Genomic DNA, 21069 nt, shown 5'->3' on the forward strand with positions numbered 1-21069 from the left:
GTGAAATATGTCTTAAACTCTCCCCTCAGCTTTGTGACTTAAAATGCAAGTTCAACTGTTTCAAATGAACGCCAATCTCCACGTGATATAAATGCATCCATATATCCCCAACTCCGTGACGTGAAGGTGAGTGCAAATGTTTCTAATATAGGCAAACCCTTTGATATCAGTGCATCGATCTACGATGGTCTATGCAAACCACGTAAGTCAGTTTACAAACAAACGTTATTGTATACTAAGAACAGCAGTTTTAACAGAAAACGATTTGATAGTTACAAATTCTTTGAATATTCTGAGCAGAAATATGCAAATTTTTGTTTTCCTTGCTGCCATTTCGTTCAATCTGATTCAAGCAATGTTGAACAAGTTTTCACTAAATGTGGGTTTTGCAATTTAAACAGGAGAAAAACTTGCAAAGCATGTTGATAGCGAATGTCATACATCTTCAATAGTAAAATGGAACAGTTTTCTGGAAAGTGAACATAGCGGCACAATGATTTCAAAGCTAAGCGAGAAACACAAAGATGACATATTGCGTAACCGCTCACCTGTGGCAACAATGGCCCGGTTCGAGGTACTTTGTGCTCGGGAAAACATTGGGCTTAGAGTTCATCACTAAAATTTTTTTCAGATGACGATAATGATGGAGAGTAATGAAGCGAATTTTTTTTTAAGAGTAATAAAGCGAAATTCGTTGAATTTTATAACTTAGGCTATTAACTATACATCGTTGAATTGCCACACGCAGCCTGCTATCATGTTGCCGATGTACGGTAGTACATAGGATGTGAGCGACCACCCGGTCTCGTAGTATAAGCAGTTCATGTTAAGAGTTGTGACCGGTCCTAATAGACGAAGCAGCTACAGCTAATGTATACTTATGTAAGCGCTCGACTTTGCATTACTGTGGTTGGAATAGTCAAAACTTAACATTTGTTCAGTGCAGACAAGAATTCAATCAAACATGCTACAATGAGAGTGTTGCTGTTCCAAATAATTGCCCCTGGAATACCCGTACCTCCGCAGCCAGTCTTGACCCATTGGGGAACGTGGTTGGATGCTGTTAATTATTATGCAGAACATTACGGCAAAATAATGGAGATAATTGATGCATTAGATAGCACAGACAGTTCCGCTGTTGCAGCTGTAAAATCATTGTCTTCTGAATAGCTATTGGAAGAAATTCTGTTCATTGATTCTAATTTTAAAATCGTGTCCAAAAGCATCAACCTATTAGAATCGTCTAAACTACAACTCTCAGAAGCCCTTAATATAAGTGATAAAGTATCACAAACCGTTATCCAAAATAATAATTCACTAATTTCAGAAAAAGTGATATGTAAGTTGAGAAACGTTATTGCTAAATATTCTGCCTACCTACAACTTCGTATTATAAATTATCTACTCTCAGGTCACGACAAGACATCTGAAGTTGATGTACTAAAAAGTAGTGACTTTCCGTTCTTCACATATGTACGTATTACATCGTGTGATGTTCAACGTACATTTTCCCAAAATAAAAACTGTTTAAGTGACCATCGGAAGAGGTTACTTTGCAGTCGCTCAAAATTTATGTAACTCTTAACTGCAATGCACATATTCAAGGATGATGTGAGTATCTTACATTAAATTTTAAGAGTTAATATATCTCACTACAAAATAATTGTGTATTTACATATTTAGACATTTCCTACTTCAATGATCATTCATTATATTTCTTTAATGCAGGATACAGGTTTTATTGTAAACGCAGTATATTGCTCAGTGTTTACATCAGAGGCATACTCCATCCGTTGCACGTCCCCTTCCCATACATTCTATACCGCTTGCGCAGTAAATCTTGCGATTCTCGTGGCAATTCCACGAAGTCTACTATTAACCCTCGCAACTCAGCTACTCTAGAATGTCGTGCCATTTATCTTGTGTCTTTTGACCCTAAGAATATTTGTTGTTATTTATTAGAGGTGGTGGATTTTCGTGGTCACGATAAAAGCGAAAAGTTTTCAAATGCTACGTAAACATGTAATTGTGTCTTAGAGCGGGAACTTCAAACATTACGGTGCTTTTTTTAACCGCGATAAATGTAAAATATAGGACATTCTGCTAATAAGTGCGAAATTATTTCATGATTTTCTCTTTTATTTTGCATGCGCTTTGATAAGTTTTTTTTTCTTGTTGTGCATGGACGTCCTTTGCTTTCTGTTCCAATCCGGACTCTCCCAGTTTTAAGCATCTAGAACCACCACTGTGAACAAGCCTGCTCTAAGACATAGTTTTCATTTAACTATGCTTTCTCGAACAGAATAGCGCTAGTATTATAACTAAACATGTCTTCCTTTTATTCAGATCCATTGTACTTGTGCGTCCGTACTGAGAAACAAGCGCATTAATATTGAGCAGTTATACTGATCGTGTAAGGTCACTAAGATATTTTACTTGTTTTAATTTAATGAAGTTAAGTTAATCTGTATTCAGCATCCTTATAACTAGATTATCTCACTTGTATGTACTAAGAAATGGTGTTAACACTGGTTATCAATTACATATGAAGGTGTCAGAAGCAAAGGTGTATAAGAGTACTTTAGTTACTTTTGAGAAAATGTGATTGAAAATGCTTAAGTTACTGTAAATTCTGTGAAGTTCTAATTATAAGTTTTAATGTGTGATGTCTTTAAAACATACAGGGTGAGTCAGGAGAAAAGGTACATGCTGTTAGTGGTAATAATATTGGTGATTCTGAACAAAAAAGTTTATAAGCACATATGCCCTCCACTTATCAGTATCTCACATACAGATGTTTGAAAATCACGGGCGTCAGTCTCATGTCCATCAGTACTCACGTGAGGAAGCAACCAACCATTCATCAGGTTGTAGCGGGATCATTGAAATATATCCTGGGCGTTGGATCGGTCGCGTTGGAGTAATTTTTTGGCCATCGATGTTACCCGACCTTACTCCATTTGATTACTGTGTGTGGGGTTGGCTTAACGGCGAAGTCTACATGCGCAAACTAGAAATTAATAAGGTAAAAACTTCTCGCTCGCATTTTACATGTTTCTTCTCAATAATTAAATGAATATCCGAATCAGCTCAGGTCAGTAACACAGCAGCTGTCTACAAGAGTGCAAAGTGCATTGAAGTTGAAAGTGGACTCTTTTTTAATCATGTTCCGTAAAGAAAAGTACGCAATTCAATAGAACATAAGGTAATCATATTTTAATTTACTATCTCGTGCACTTTTTCCGTTCCTTAATGTTTCCAATAGTTTTCTCCGAAACCGTTAAGAACAGGACATATGTTCATACAAACTTTTTTGTTCAGAATCACCAATATTATCAAACCATGTACCTTTCCTCATGACTCATCCTGTATATCCCTTTGCCTCTAAATTTCTTCATGATTTAACTTACCCTAGATGCACTTAAATTGTTTCTTTTTTGGAAATGTCACTTGTACCCCTTTGCTTCTAACCCCCTTATATTATATCATTTGTTTTCACATCATGAGTAAATAGAAAAAAAATATTGAAATTTTGCAAGAACCTATTTAAGATATTAATGGTCATATTGTTTCAGCAACACTAAGAAAGAAAACATTTTCGTTTCTTGTCTTTGTACGCCGCTTTTGCCATTGTTCATGTATTCAGTTTCTGCGGATTTTAAATCATATGGTATATATAGCTAATAAGTTATCTCTTAAATAAAATAGGCCCGTTCGGTCTACGCATCGGAACCACAGTTGCACGACGACACAGTAAGTTTCGGCGCGTATGATTGTAGGAATATTCGTCTTTTAAAAATATTTTGCTACATTTAGAATATATTAATTCTCCCAGCAGAAATACAACACTTAAACCATAACCTAGCAACAATAGATAGAATGCAGCTGCCAGATGTTTTGTTGTAAAAACGAAGTATACTTCATCTTTCTCTTCAATGTAATATTTATCAAAGTCTGGGGCTTTCTGGTATTTCCAAGAGTGTTTAATATCATTAATAGTCTTCTCAATTATACCTCCTTCTGTGAGGCGGCTGATAACCATGTTAAATGGTTTCAATAATGGACTATTCTTTGTTACATACATATTAAACATATAGCTTACAAAACGAGAATCGACGGTACAAAGTGAATGTAATCTGCTCGGCATTGTGGTCGCTACGAAATATTCTGCGTGCATTTCTGATTTAAGTGCTGCCAGATCTCCTTCAATGATCACTCTTCTCAAACACTTGTTATCTGAAAAATTCTTTGCATCTCTTAATATTACTTTCGCTATTTCGTCCTCTGTATCAGGAAAATAGAACGTATCTATATTCCGATCGAATCCATACTCTATTCCGGAATGGATGATCTCCTCCAAAGATCGTAACTGGTCCATCATTCCCGGATCTACAAGGAAGCTGGTAAAGAATGCCTGAAACACAATACTCATTGCGATGCAGTACGAAACATAAATTATGAACAGAACCCTTGTTGCAGTCGTTCGAGGTAGTTCAGATGCCGATACTCCCATGAACACGGCCCACATATTCATGAAGCAAGCACCCACTGACTTGTAACCCTTGCCTTCCATGGAATGCTGTTGTCTAGCTAATGCCCATGTGACCAACGTAACGAACAGTATAACTATTCCCATCAGTATCCATAGTGATTCGTCAAATATTGCTGTTATTCTACCGAGTCTGTCTAAGGGTTTTGAACAAGGAACGTACCACGTACTGCCCGTCATAAAATATGATATAGTATAATCCAGGAACATGGCAGGATACTCGTTCAGTGGAAGCCCCCGGATAGCAACATCCGCCGCACCGAAAATAACTTCTTTTATGACAGCAACCCATTTTTTGTAAATATTCCACTCGCTGGGAGGTGGTGGAATAAACACAAATGAAAAGTTGAGTTTTTGCGCAATAAGACGCAAGAGATCTATTTCTGGTCCTGTAAAGTTATATCGTTCATTTTCTTCGTCAGTGCCACTATCCACGAGTAAAGGTAGAGCTTCTACGTCCAAACTAGAAACTTTCACTGGTGGAATATTTAATTTAGGAGGAACTTTGGAAGGAAATAGACCATCAGTCATGGATAAATTTCCCTCAGTTTCCATAATACTTTCACCTAATTGAGTGGCTTCTTTGGTTATACCCCTGTAAGGAAACCAGGTATAAAAATACAACTTGTTTGTTGTAGCTGTTGGTTGATTTGAAACGCTTGAGTTTGATGCATTAGCCTGCGTCAGTATAAGGACATCCAAAATCAACGAAGAACTCCAGAGTTCCTGCAAGATAGACAACGCCACTTCTGATGATATCTGATCGCCCGTGTCTGTTATCACCACCAAAAAGCGTTTTCGAGGACACATAGACGCCTGTGCAGTTATTTCTTCTATTTGAGTGATGACGTTCAACAAGATGCCGTCTTCAACATCGGGCCACGTGAAGATGATATAGTTGTGATTATCCTTGTCCTCTATCGCATTTCCCAGTGTTTCAAAACCAGGACGAGAGATCACAAAACTCCAGAGAGACTGCTTGTTCAGAATACTTAGGATATCGTCTACCATCATCTGTTGACCACTTGCCAATGAGAGTTTCATGCCACTTCTGGCTGTCCCATAGTCATTCTTCGGCATTGATACGAGTACGGAAACATCTGGATTGAAATACTCACTTAATATTGCAGGAACACAAAGAGCCATGTGTTGGTGTTCAGACGGTAAATACTGGAAGTTCGTCTTTGCGTATGTGTGCACATAACAATGTGCGAAGTAAGCAAGACGAATGAAAATTTTCATGGACCATTTGTTTTGGAGACGTATTCTTGCCATTATTGCCTGAGGATTAAAATGTTCATAGTTATTTATAAATATGATTATAATAGAATTGAGAGGATCAGAAGCAAAGGTTTGCAAGTTACGTTTCTAAGAATATGAGCTGAGTGCCTCCAGGGCAAGCTGAAGCATCTAAAATTTTGTGTCAACCACATCACACACTAAAATTGAAATAAAGAAAAATTCACTTAATTTACGAAAGCTTAAGTGCTTTCAACCAAATTTTCTCAAATATAACTTGATTGCACTTACACTCCTTTGCTTGTGACCCATTCTTTTAAACGTTTGTGTTGTGTATGTTAGAGTTATTGTGTGTAACTTATATAATAAGTATAGACCAGAATCTTAGTCACTACTCTTTGAAGTTAAGTGAGTACAGAATTTGTACAATGAACCAAATGACGACGAAGAGTAGTGGCGCACGGTGCCGTAAGCAACCACACTACACATATAAAAGAATCATTTCAATATCAGGGCTGTGTTCTGTATTACAAAAGAATAAACAGAGTCTTTGCTGTGAACTCTTAAATTAAAATGATACTGTTTCACAGGCAGTACTCTTAATGAAATGTTTAAGCCTATATTAAAACAACATTTGAAGTAAAATTTTAACTCAAGAGGCACTACTCTTAACAACATGTTTAAGGCTATATTATAATAATCATTGATGTAAAATTTTAACTCAAGGTGTTAGTGTATCAGAGACACTACTCTTAACAACATGTAAAGTCTATATTATAATAATCATTGATGTAAAATTTTAACTCAAGATGTTACTGTATCAGAGACACTACTCTTAACAACATGTTTAAGACTATATTATAATAATCATTGATGTAAAATTTTAACTCAAGATGTTACTGTATCAGTGACACTACTCTTAACAACATGTTTAAGCCTAGATTATAATAATCATTGATGTAAAATTTTAACTCAAAATGGTAATGTATCAGAGGCACTACTCTTAACAACATGTAAAGCCTATATTATAATAATCATTGATGTAAAATTTTAACTCAAAATGGTAATGTATCATCGACACTACTCTTAGCAACATGTTTAAGGCTATATAATAATAATCACTGATGTAAAATTTTAACTCAAGATGTTACTGTATCATAGACGCTACTCTTAGCAACATGTTTAAGCCGATATTATAATAATCATTGATGTAAAATTTTAACACAAGATGTTACTGTATCAGAGACACTAGTCTTAACAACATGTTTAAACCTATATTATAATAATCATTGCTGTAAAATTTTAACTCAAAATTTTACTGTATCAGAGACACTAATCTTAACATGTTTAAGCATATGTATATTACAATAACCTTATGTGTAAAATTTTAACTTAAATGATACTGCTTCATAGATACCGCCCTTATCCTAATGCTTAAGCCCATATTATGACAATCTTTGTTACAAAATTTTAACTCAGAGCATCGGTAGAACTGTAACACTGGTACTGCCCTGAATTCAATGTTTAAGTATATGTTACAATAACGTTTGCTGTAAAATTTAACTTCAAATACCGATACTGCTATAACACAGGTACTACGCTTCTGGTACAAGTGTACATTCCAACAAAATTGCCCTCAACTTTATTGAAAGAAATGTTGACAAGCACCATCATTTCATACAGATCTCTGCTAAATTTATCTGCTGGCACTGATTGAAGGTAGATCGTCAGACTTAGTTCTTTCTTTAAATTTTAAATGGTTTATATATTTTTCAATTACAGTACTGCTGTAAATACTATCTTTTGGAACAGATCATGTCAATTTTACATAAATTACACCCAATTATGCCACCAGTTACACAGACATACTGTCTTCCAAATTCTTCTACCCGCTTCTGTATTTTCGTACTTATTTTAGGCACCTTTCTTTCAACTACCAGTGCATAATGTCATAAGCAATGCTGAACTGAATTACACTGTACTTGTTTAGGAGTAAGGAACCTGTTCCGGAGTGACTCTATACTGTGCGTTACTTGTGTTTGTGAGCAGTGTCTACTAAAGGACACGTGACGTAATGCATGCCCCGTGTATACTTATACTCATTCCGTATTTTCAGTAGTAATAACTTCCATATAAAACCTTACAGTCATTTTGCTTGAAATTCTCACTTGTTAGACAAAGCATGAGACAGAATAATGGTTTTCTGATATAAATTTTGTAGGACGTTTCTAGAAGTGTTAAAGATTAAACATTTTAACAGTTAATTCTTAGGCCGTAGGTCAGAAATTTGAATCCATTTTTGAATATATTCCTGTCTTTTCTAATCAACGATGACTGTTCTTGGTGTCATGAAAGGTAATGAATACCTATAATAGAAAACAATTTTCTCATTAAAAAAATCGGTGTCATTGTTGCTGTATGGTCCAACAATTCCTAGAATTTCACTTCTACAGAGGTTTCATCGAAAATAATTTACGCATTTGGTAGGAAACAATGTTCTTTTAACTGCTAATATCCGATGATAAAAGGGATACAAATTAACATTCCTTCCTTTAGTTAACTTATGTCGTTTTACAAACTGGCCTCGATGATACAGTTTCATCCGAATATCTGCTCGCACCAACGCGGTATTTGGGGACGCGGAAGCTACAGCAAACTTGTAATCTCGCGATTGCTGCGAAATTCGTCCTTGTCTTCACATCAAAGCGGGACGCAGTTGTGAATATGGATTCTTCTGATGAATAGTTTCTTCATAAAGTAGAAGTTAAAAATTAAGCAGTGAAGAAACTGCCATTACTTTATCCTAAATGAATGTGTATAATACGTTCTTGAAGATGAGTTCATTTGTAATGAAAAAAATTCGTGCATACAATATTGCATCATATTAATTAGTCGTGCTTTATAGAACTCTGAAAGTGAACATAATATGCTGTTTTAACGTAATTTTTGGTACCTATTTATTTGAATTTTTTAGTAAATATACAAGCTACTATAATTCTATAAAAATATTATTATTATTCAATCAGTTTACAATGTAGGCCTAATCTTCTGACAGCCAAATCAGTAAATTTTTCGCACTGCAAGAAACCACTCTTCTGTATCCATCAATTGATTGTCTTTCTCTTAGCAAACTTCTCTCCATCGCTTCCAAATGCTCTGTTTATATGTTGTTATTGCTAGGTCCTAATCTGGTTTATAACGTTATAATATACAATATTACATACTGTTGGACCCACCAAAATACGAACGCAGTATTTGAGATTCATCTTGTGTACACACATGATAAAAAATAAAGTTATAAAGCTATGATACGAAGTCCTTTCCCTATTTCATCCCACAACTGATCTTTCTTTCTTATATTCCTGCAATTCATTGCTCATGTCGTATAGCAAGGAATGTCTCTTAACACACTGTATTGCCTATTCAGTCGCTTTAAAACTGAATGCGGGACGCGGGAGAACGCAAGTGGATTCATACCCCGCTGTACTCACAATAATTCGCGTCGATTTCGCTTTCGTTCCCCTCTCGTGTTTCGCGTTGGTGTGAGCAGACCATAAGGCCGTATTTCTTCATGATCTAGATTCAGTCTACCAACGATGCATTTTTCTAGCTCTCATAGGGGTTGCTAAGACAACTTCATTTATTATTTTATAAGCTATATACTTTTGCCTCCAGATATGGAGGGTAGCTGCGAATATATTGAATAAGCAGTCGTGGACAGCCGATAAGGGGTGGTCCTCCAGCTTGGGGGTTGGGCGAAGGGCTAACAACCCATCACCGTAAAAAACAGCTTGTTACGTATCCCTATAATAAGCCTCGGAATAAAACTGATTCTCTGGCACGACCACAGCAAAGAAATAAGGTTTTGAGATTTGGCACTTGGAACGTAACTAGTCTTTATAGAACAGGAGGGGTAACATTAGTAGCAAAAGAACTAGCTAGATATAGAATAGACTTCGTAGGAGTACAAGAGGTTAGGTTAGATGGGAATGGCATATCACAAATAGGAGATTACTTGTTGTATTATGGGGAAGGAAACAATAATCACCAATTAGGAACAGGATTCTTTGTTCATAAAAGAATAAAATCAGCAGTAAAAAATGTCGAATTTATCAGTGACAGGTTATCATATTTAGTACTTAAGGGTAGATGGTGCGACATCATAGTTATAAATGCTCACGCCCCTACAGAAGAGAAAGACGACCATATAAAGAATAGCTTCTATGAGGAATTGGAACATACTTTTGATCAGTTCCCTAGATATCACATGAAAATTTTATTGGGGGATTTCAATGCTAAAGTAGGACGGGAGGATATTTTTAGACCAACTATTGGAAAAGAGAGCCTACACGCAATTAGTAGTGACAATGGAGTTAGATTAGTCAACTTTGCCACATCGAAAAATTTAATTGTCAAAAGTACAACATTCCCCCATAAGGATATACATAAATATACTTGGACTTCTCCAGATGGATTGACACACAACCAAATAGATCACATCTTGATAGATAAACGGAGACATACTAGTATAGTAGATATTCGAACTTTCAGGGGTGCAGACTGTAATTCTGACCATTATTTGGTGATTGGAGAATTAAGAGAAAGATTATCAGTAGCCAAGCGAGTAGAGCAGCAAGTTAATATTACTAAATTCAATATTTTGAAATTAAAGGACGAGGAAGCTAAGCAAAATTATCAGGTCGAAATTTCGAATAGGTTTGCCACTTTAGAAAGTTCCGACGAAGTTGAGAAAGAATTAGATGTTAATAGCGTGTGGGAAAATATCAGAGATAGTATCAAAATTGCAGCTGAGCAGAGCATAGGTTATTATGAAACTAAGAAAAAGAAACCGTGGTTTGATGAAGATTGTTGCATGGTAGTAGAAAGAAGGAAACAGGCAAAATTGAAATTCTTACAGGATCCAGTTGAGGAGAAGAGAGATAATTATTTCAATGAAAGACGGGAAGCAAGTCGTACACTTAGGAATAAAAAGAGAGGTTACTTGAAGGAAAAACTGAATGAGGTAGAAACAAATAGTAAGAATAAAAACATTCGAGATTTATATAAGGGTATAAAGGAATTTAAGAACGGATATCAGCCAAGGGTAAACGTGATCAAGGATGAGAATGGTGACTTGCTTGCAGACTCTCCATCAATCCTAAACAGATGGAAAAACTATTTTGCGCAACTACTAAATGTACATAGGCCAAATAGAAATGATCGGGACGAAATTGAAATACAAACTGCTGAGCCATTTATACCCGAACCCACACTTTCAGAAGTCGAAATTGCGATAGAAAATCTGAAAAAGTACAAGTCTCCAGGTATCGATCAAATTCCAGCAGAATTAATACAAGAGGGTGGAAGTGCATTATATAGCGAAATTTATAAACTTGTACTTGCTATTTGGGAAAAGGAAATTGTACCAGAACAATGGAAGGAGTCCATAATTGTGCCTATTTTTAAAAAGGGGGACAAAACCAACTGTGGTAACTTTCGAGGAATATCACTTTTGTTGACGTCGTACAAAATTTTGTCCAATATTCTTTTGAGAAGATTAACTCCGTATGTAGATGAAATTATTGGGGATCATCAGTGCGGTTTTCGGCGTAATAGATCGACTATTGATCAGATTTTTTGTATTCGACAGATAATGGAGAAAAAATGGGAGTATAAGGGTACAGTACATCAGTTATTCATAGATTTCAAAAAGGCATATGACTCGGTTAAGAGGGAAGTATTATATGATATTCTTATTGAATTTGGTATTCCCAAGAAACTAGTTCGATTAATTAAAATGTGTCTCAGTGAAACATACAGCAGAGTCCGTATAGGTCAGTTTCTATCTGATGCTTTTCCAATTCACTGCGGGCTAAAGCAGGGAGATGCACTATCACCTTTACTTTTTAACTTCGCGCTTGAATATGCTATTAGGAAAGTTCAGGATAACAGGCAGGGTTTGGAATTGAACGGGTTACATCAGCTTCTTGTCTATGCGGATGACGTGAATATGTTAGGAGAAAATACACAAACGATTAGGGAAAACACGGAAATTTTACTTGAAGCAAGTAGAGCGATCGGTTTGGAAGTAAATCCCGAAAAGACAAAGTATATGATTATGTCTCGTGACCAGAATATTGTACGAAATGGAAATATAAAAATTGGAGATTTATCCTTCGAAGAGGTGGAAAAATTCAAATATCTTGGAGCAACAGTAACAAATATAAATGACACTCGGGAGGAAATCAAACGCAGAATAAATATGGGAAATGCGTGTTATTATTCGGTTGAGAAGCTCTTATCATCCAGTCTGCTGTCCAAAAATCTGAAAGTTAGAATTTATAAAACAGTTATATTACCGGTTCTTCTGTATGGTTGTGAAACTTGGACTCTCACTCTGAGAGAGGAACATAGGTTCAGGGTGTTTGAGAATAAGGTGCTTAGGAAAATATTTGGGGCTAAGCGGGATGAAGTTACAGGAGAATGGAGAAAGTTACACAACACAGAACTGCACGCATTGTATTCTTCACCTGACATAATTAGGAACATTAAATCCAGACGTTTGAGATGGGCAGGGCATGTAGCACGTATGGGCGAATCCAGAAATGCATATAGAGTGTTAGTTGGGAGACCGGAGGGAAAAAGACCTTTAGGGAGGCCGAGATGTAGATGGGAGGATAATATTAAAATAGATTTGAGGGAGGTGGGATATGATGATAGAGACTGGATTAATCTTGCACAGGATAGGGACCGCTGGCGGGCTTATGTGAGGGCGGCAATGAACCTTCGGGTTCCTTAAAAGCCATTTGTAAGTAAGTAAGTAAGCTATATACTTTCCTTCTACTCCAAGTTTTGTTTTCGTAGCAAAAGCGAACTATGTCACACTTTTTTCTGGACGCATTGCTTCTCTTTTTTCATAATTTATCTCTATCACTGTTTCCATCAAAAATAAATTTACGGCATTCTCGTTTAATCTCTCCTGAACCTGAAGATTCCTCTGATTCTACTAATGAGAAACACCCAAACTCAATCAAGCAACCTGTAAAATCTACATGGATCATTAGAAAATTAATAGCAACATTTGAATTAAAGTATTCTGAGAGGAGGGATTCTTGCCTCTTGCAATCTGAATTTCAATTAAGTATCTTTATTCGTATTTGCTAGACGTTTTACAGCATTACAGATAAAATTCTATAAATTAAACTCACTACAGATATCTCATAAATGAAATTGTCTTCAAACTCACAGATAACACACATCAGATGCTCCTCTTTCTCATTGTTATCAGCTTAAGTTATTTACCACTGATAGCGCCACATACAGACATTATTTCCATTAATTTATCGAATGACCCATGTAATAAAAATACTTCATGTTTTCTGTATCACTTTTCAAGTTTGTCTAATTATAATTTTATGAAAACCATCATTTCTGTCCTTATTTTCTTTTCATATTCAGATGAACAGTGGTCCTTAACCACTTTAATATATAACTATTGTTATAAAATGTGTTCGCTGTTCACTTGTGCCTTCACCAGATTTTTGTCGAAGAATTTCGAACTGCTCCCTCCGAGATGTTCGACATTCCGTTGTGAACGCGCAAACGTTTCGAATAAAGGAGATCACCCTAACAACAATCTGCACACTCGAAACTGCAACAAATCCGCACTACTTCAATAATCAATAAAAACTAATAAAATCTGTGTGGTAGTGCCAATGTGGGGGTTTTGATTAAGGAAGCATGGTGGTGCCTTTATTTACATATTTACTATTTCTTTGTGTTCTAGAAAAGTTATTCTTTACGTTAAAATGCATTAGGTATAAAATTAAATATGTTCAATGTTGGAAAAAAGATTCGTTTTCATTAGCGTGAAAATTGGGTTTTTAAAACATTAAAATTCAAGCTGGTTTTTACCGGCGTATTTGTTAAATTAGAAATCTTTCAGCATCAAATTTAGATGATCCAATGTGTTGTTAATCAAGTGTCGTAAGCAAGAATATGTATTCGAACTCACAAATGGATATCTCCGTGACAATCACTTTAGGACATCTAATTACTGTGATTAATATATTATATATTTAGTACGCATAAAGAGATTGTTAACAGATTATCCACCATCTCAATATTTCCAACTTCATAGAAATGTCTATTTTGTCATTGCAGAGTAGTCCAGCTACATTCTTACTTAGGGGTCTCTATTCCAGAAAGTAGATTACATACGAAATTCAACGATTTAGAAGAATATAGCAGATGATAGACGACATTAAGATACATGTGATTTTATGCGGAGACCAAGAGGAAGGCAGAAAGTAGCAAAGATTGGAGAATACTGAGTTTTCAGTGAAAGACCTATGTATGTATGTATGTATGTATGTATGTATGTATGTATGTATGTATGTATGTATGTATGTATGTATGTATGTATGTATGTATGTATGTATGTATGTATGTATGTATGTATGTATGTATGTATGTATGTATGTATGTACGTACGTACGTACGAACGTATCAATACTTTTTCGCCTAACTATCTCTCGGTGCGTTTTAATTTCTTGTCCTCTTATCACAGCCTTATCGATCAAAATATAATTTGATTGATTAGGATAGAATTGTATATCTCGGAAATTTGAGTTGTATATTGGTATAATAAAAAGGATTGCAATGGATATTGCTGGTACTCGTTCTAAAAAATGACCCTTCATTATCTATGCCTTGCCATAAAACAGCTCACTATTCTTCCTCTTTCACAGCATCAGCATTTCTTTTCTGGAACTCCCTACCCAGCTCCCTCAGGAACTGTCGAACGATATTGCAATTTAAAAGTAAATTGTTTAAACACGTGACTAGTATTCATGTTTAAATGTCCTTTGTGTATATATGTAGTTTTCTTCAGTGTTGTATAGTTATAATTTACGTTTGAATTTTGTTATTCTTATAATTTACCGCTTGCGCCATCATTGAGTGTAACTTCTAGCCTTATATTACTTTGTAATTATTATTTAGTATATTTGCATTATTTTACTCAAGTTGTGCTTGTATGACTATATAATTTTTTTTTAGCTTGACCATGCCGAAATGTAGTAATTATACACCTGGTAGCAGACCTTTAATGGACCTCATTAAAGTACAACTATTCATTAAGGTTCAGGTGTTCCACCAATCAGAAAATACCATTGTAGCAATATAAAAGCGCAAGTATCGATTATTCTCGGATATGTAATCGAAAGACAACTAGTTCTGTTACTATAATAATTACCGTTAATTTTAAATAATATACAAATAAATTCAATTTGTCATCACGTTTTTCAATGTCTAATTCAATTTCAAGATTATATCAAGATTAATGTTTATTTTACTCTCTAGATTATATGAAGGTCAATGTCGACATTTGTTTCTCGGAAAACATCAATACTTTCGCGTGTGCGCACATCTCACAATTTACGAGGTATTGCACAAGGTCAGTTCCGCTCCTCAGTCAGATAAGGATAACTTGAATACTTATGAACAATTGCAAGTTAGAAATATGGTCGAGCATAAAAAGTCGTATGAAACTTGACTATAATGGTAATTAAGATGCTCGTATGAAAATTATGAAACTCGCTTGCGCTCGTTTCATAAACATACTCGCGTCTTAATTAATACCATTATAGGCTCGTTTCATAATGTACTATTATTAGTGTTCTTTAAATATTAGTCTGTAAAATTGTATCAGCTTCTTTTGTTTCTGGCTAAGTGGAAGAGAAGGCCTAATGGACTTAACTTCGCCAGAATAAATAAATATTATTATTATACATATTATTATGTATGTATAATTATAATTTACTGAATGATTCAGAAAACTGTACTTTAATAATGACTACAAATTAGATAGTACCATACACAATTATTATTTGTGTGTGTGTGATTGCACCGAAGCGGACCGAAACAAAATTGGAACGACAGTCGCTTTCATGAATCGCTTCAAGCCGAAGTTTTCCCACTATTGGTACATTTTAAAAATTCTCACAAAAATGGCAACACTGCTTTGTAGCAGTGAATCGATTGTACATTGTCAACTATATCAGCATTTTCAGATTAATTTCTGCACCTAGTACTAAAAGTTCTATGCATCCATATATTAGGATGGACATTCTCTTTGGGAGCTTCACAATGAGTCCAAACTGACAACCCCTGCGGTGGCTGAGTGGTCAGACCTCCAGCCTGTCACGAAGATAGCCTGGGTTCTAGGCCCGGTACCCAGATTTCGAACAGGCAACCCTCCTCTTCCCTAAGCCAGCCTACTGGCAATAAATAAAATAAATAAATAAAATTTGGAGCTTCCTTATTGTTTCGCTTACAACACACTGCTCATATGCAATCAGTCAATTAATCAATCTTTATTCAGCGAGAAAATCCAAGAATATGTGAAGAGTCAAAAACAGATATACAGGGACATCATTTTATTTTTACTAACATTTCTAATATTAACCTGGCTATACCTTTAGAGAACCAGAAACACAGATTGCTATCCCCTTCCATGACTGTAGTTCGATGATACTGGCGTAAAACACAAACAAATCACTCTACTAGATATAGGAGGGAAGAAAAGTAGTTCATCCATTTACGTAAACTAGGAAATATCGCGATTTTGAGTTCGATAATTTTCATTAGGTTTTTGTTTAATCTTAATACAGTACTGTATTAACAATAAGTGTTTTTACTCACAAACTGAGTTAGCCATGGGAACGTATTCATTATGCAGTGTATATTATACCGTCTACAGCACATTAGCGTACACTATTGAGAATGAAATTAAATTGAAAAATAATCATAACATGGATATTTAAACACATTTTTGAAAATGGTGGCCGTTCATTTCGATACAGACTTCAGTTCCAATGTACATATTAACGAACTATAGACTATTGTACCTAATCCAAATTACCAGTTTCGTTCTTCTTACTAGTGCCTCATGTTGAAATAATTTTGTACCTACTCTATAAAAAGTACCTTACGTACTGTAAATTCAGTCTTCACTTCTGTCCAATCCGAAAAGATAAAATTACTCTGACATACTAGCCTATCTACTGTCCGTCCAAGTGGTTATGTCGTAGGGTCGTAGAAAGGGAGGAAATCACGTGACAGTTAATTACTTAACGAGGCCCTTTTATTTAAATTATTTTAAACAGTTGTATAATATTACGCAGACGTCAAATTCCTAACAGAAATTAATGTTCTCAGAAAAGAGCTAAGACAGCCCAGCCACTAGCTGGCGAATAAAAGCTGGTGGGGGAAACCGGGATACTACGTAGGAAAATGGACGACAGTACCTGTGCGAAAATGATTCAATATTGAAAGCTCTTTCGTCGCTGGAAAACGTGAACATATTTTTGGAACGTACTGTTTACTATGACCGTAAGGCTACTATGACTGTATATGCGATCTTGGATCTGTGTGGAGGACGGTTGAACATAATTAGTAGAAAGGGTGGGAGTGAAGTACAATAAAAAACTCAGGTACAATAAAAATTGAAGTAAAAATAAAATGATGTCCCTGTATAAGTTTCGTTTACAACACACTGCTCATGTGCAATCAATCAATTAATCAATCTTTATTCAGCGAGAAACTCCAAGAGTATGTGAAGAGTCAAAGACAGGTATACAATAAATACAAGTGCAGTAAACAAGAGCCCCTGTATATACGCCATGTTGGTGGACAGTCGTGCGAAATTGTTGCCTACATACAGGTGGACTCCCATCAAATTTTATTTCCGTTTCTGTACATATTTTGGTTTACATATTGTACATTAATGGTTTTAACAATTATTGTCATCGGTTTTTTCTACAATGCACGTAGGCCTACAAGTCTAATATCTGAATTATTAGACACAATACTAAATATTCACAAAATTCTAGTTATTGTAATTATCTTCAATCTAATATTGTAATATTTATCTAGTCTGTAACAGTTATAAATATCACTGGCGCAGCTAGGAGGGGAGTGTTTTGGAGGTAAACTCCCCCCCTCCTCCACTAGAGATCCTCAGAATCAAAAACGAAATCCTGTAAGCTCTGTGTGTGCGTACAAGTACGATTGTTTAGTCCTGACAGTCGCCCGCAATGTGCGCCTGGGCCAGGCGAGTCCATTTAGTTACGCAAAGGGGTTTTTGGGTTAGTCACTCGCTTGCCTTCGGAGCGATCTGATGTCATGCGTGCGGCAGAGTCATACGTTCCCAGTACAGTTAAGCTGTACTGCATTCCTTTACCGACCGCTCGCCCTTATCTCTACTCCGAAGCTCTCCCCACTGCTCCTATTACTTCCCCTCTTTCGCGTCGCCGAGCTGTCAGGCAGGGTTGCCATACGTACGACTATAGTCGTACGCATACGACTATTTTGACTAAAGCCACCGGCGTGGCTCAGCCAGTTAAGGCGCTTGCCTGCCGGTCTGAAGTTGCGTTCGGGCGCGGGTTCGATCCCCGTTTGGGCTGATTACCTGGTTTGGTTTTTTCCTAGGTTTTCCCCAAAAGTAATGTGAATGCAAGGTAATCTATGGCAAATCCTCGTCCTCATCTCGCCAAATATCATCTCGCTATCACCAATCTCATCGACGCTAAATAACCTTGTAGTTGATACAGCGTCGTTAAATAACCAACTAAAATAAAAAATATTTTGACTAATAGTACGAGGTACGACCGCATTCTATGTCGTACGCAATTTTGTACGACTATTTCACTGAAGGGAAAAAATATTTGGGAACTTAAAATGTTAGTTTATAATTAAAATAAAATTGATGGTTAATTCATCCCTTTTAGGCAAGTTTTCTTCATTTAATATGTCCTGGACTAATATGAAAGAAACATGCTTTTAAGGGGGGAATGCTTTGAAAATCGATCTGGTAATTATGCTTGCCATTCAAGTCATAATTTCGACCCTCCCAAGTACTAACATTGTAACTCAATTTTTTATGGTTTTGAGTTGTCCTAGTTAAAATGGTCTTAAATTGTTTCTTTTTCTCCCAATACTATCACTGTAACTCTAAACCTCCCCAATTGTATGTAAAACTTATTGTTACTCTACATATCTGTATACACTAATTTACACGATCATTTTAAAACTTCATTTTCATCTCCTGAAAAATGTAAGAAAGTGAGTTACAATGTTAGTACTTGTGAAAGTCGATTTGTCATCTTGAGCTCTAGGTTTCACGTATACGGCACAGTTATATCAAAATAATAAGAGTTTAATTTTATAAACTTCCTTGTTTGTTCGATAAAGGAAAACTTTTATCAATTAAATTGTACCGCAGTAGCATTAAGAAGTCTAAACGCGCTGACATTATAGAGGTGTCGGGTTTAAGTCGACTGTAGATGAATTAATTTGATATAATTTTCAGCCGCCACATTTATTGGCCTATCTGCCGCCGCGCCGGTCAAAGATCAAATTCTGCTGACTTTAAATATAAGAAAGTTGATTCGAACCAAGCGTCATCGTGCACGCCTTACTGCGATGACAGTATTGATGGTGAAGAAATGGGTGGTGATTTGTTTCAATGCTGTATGCCATTGTGGATGTGAACACTATAATTAGTAGTATTTTAATTTGGAACTAAAATTTACTGGTAGATATATTTTTATTTTGCGCTTCTTTATCAACTGCGTAATGACATGAAGATGATAATGCCAGCAAAATCACTCCAGCGCCGGAATTTAACCAGCATTTGCTCTTAAGGGGAGGCAGAGGTGAAATTTTCGAACAAAACTAAAGAAAAAATGAAAATTTGGTTTTTTACATTTTTATTATCTTTATTTTGATATTCCGATGTTAGTTTTTTATTTTGTGCCCTTAAAAGTATGAAATTAAATCCAAGATAACTGTATTACTATATTATTCCCGTAATAAACTAATACTTATCATTATTTATATACCTTCTCTGAACATATAAATAAAAAGAAATATTGAAAATTTCTTACAATATTGTCCATGGAGCATTTTATATCAAACGATATAAAGTTTTATAAAATTATTAATATTTATAGAACTATTGTACTTAGAAAGTTACTATCCATGATCAATTTCAAACAAATCGGATAAATTTTGTGGATTTTGAAATATTCACCTCTGCCTCCCCTTAATGGGCTGAGGGAAAATTCGGAAACAACGTCAACCAGATAACTCGTCTCATCTGGGATTTCAACTCTGGCCCGTTCGTTTCGCAGCCAGACGTGTTAACCATTACTACACAGCGGTGAAGTTGAGAAATGAACAACAATTTTATGCTGAAGTACGACAATTTTCATAAGTTAGTAAGACGGTTTCGATCCCTTTATCTGGCAACCCTGCTATCAGGACTAAATAATCGGTCTGTACGTGTGTAGCCTTCAATCCAGGACAACTCATTTCACGGAACGCCGAGTTCCGAAGTTGACGAGATCCACCTCCTTGTTATTTCTGAAAGATTGATGCCTGACTGCCTCAGTTTTCTCTACGGTGACTGAATGGCCAAACCTCCAGTCTATCATGGAGGCATTCCGAGTTTGAGACCCGGCCAGGCCACTTCTGACGGACAAGATAGCAGTTAGGGCTTTTCTCGGGGTTTTTCCGTTTCTCCATATTAGGCATTTTGGGCAGAGTCGGGTAGTATCGGACAGTGCGTTTCTTTCATATACCACCGTATGGCAGTACTGAATTACATGGTTACGTTTCTCTATGCGACATCACAGAAACGTAACCATGTCAATCAGGTACTATCATCGTGTGGTAGATGAAAGAAACTCACTGTCTGATACTACCCGACTCTCCCCTACATAGTTCCTTCAACATTTTTTTTTAATTCCGTCATTCCATAGCATTCCCCGAACGGCGGCTGGCGACGTGTGGAAGGACCCAGAACACCATTTTCGTAATTCCACTTTGCCATTTTGTCTGAAGTCATAACTTTCTTTACGTAAGAAATTTCATCAAATTAATTATTTTTATCTAGATGACATTACCCCCAAACTCGGAAAAATAAATCGATAGGGTATTAAAAGGTCGAGTTATATTACAACTAGTCAAAGATTGGCTGCAAAAGAGGGACGAAAGAGTCATTTAACAAGTTCTATTTGAAGAAAGATCATATTCTAGAGACGAAGGATAGTAAAAATAGCGTATTCTAGTGTAAATAGTGTAAAGGACCTATGTTTTCTTCTGCCAAACTTGACCAAACAGAAGTCCCTTGATCACGTAGAAGTACTTCGGATGTTAGATACAAGCACATCATCCGCTACAACAACTGGTCAAAGATTGGCTGCAAAAGAGGGACG

At 36.0% G+C, this 21069-nt stretch overlaps 1 protein-coding gene across 1 annotated transcript in view; it reads left to right on the plus strand.

Annotated features, from left to right (window-relative positions):
* LOC138698528 (caspase-3-like) overlaps positions 1 to 21069 on the plus strand; it is a 297116-nt gene that overhangs the window by 226021 nt on the left and 50026 nt on the right. The gene's annotated exons all lie outside the window — the stretch shown is intronic.

The sequence above is a fragment of the Periplaneta americana genome, chromosome 4, assembly GCF_040183065.1.
Source record: "Periplaneta americana isolate PAMFEO1 chromosome 4, P.americana_PAMFEO1_priV1, whole genome shotgun sequence".
Classification (NCBI taxonomy): Eukaryota; Metazoa; Arthropoda; class Insecta; order Blattodea; family Blattidae; genus Periplaneta; species Periplaneta americana.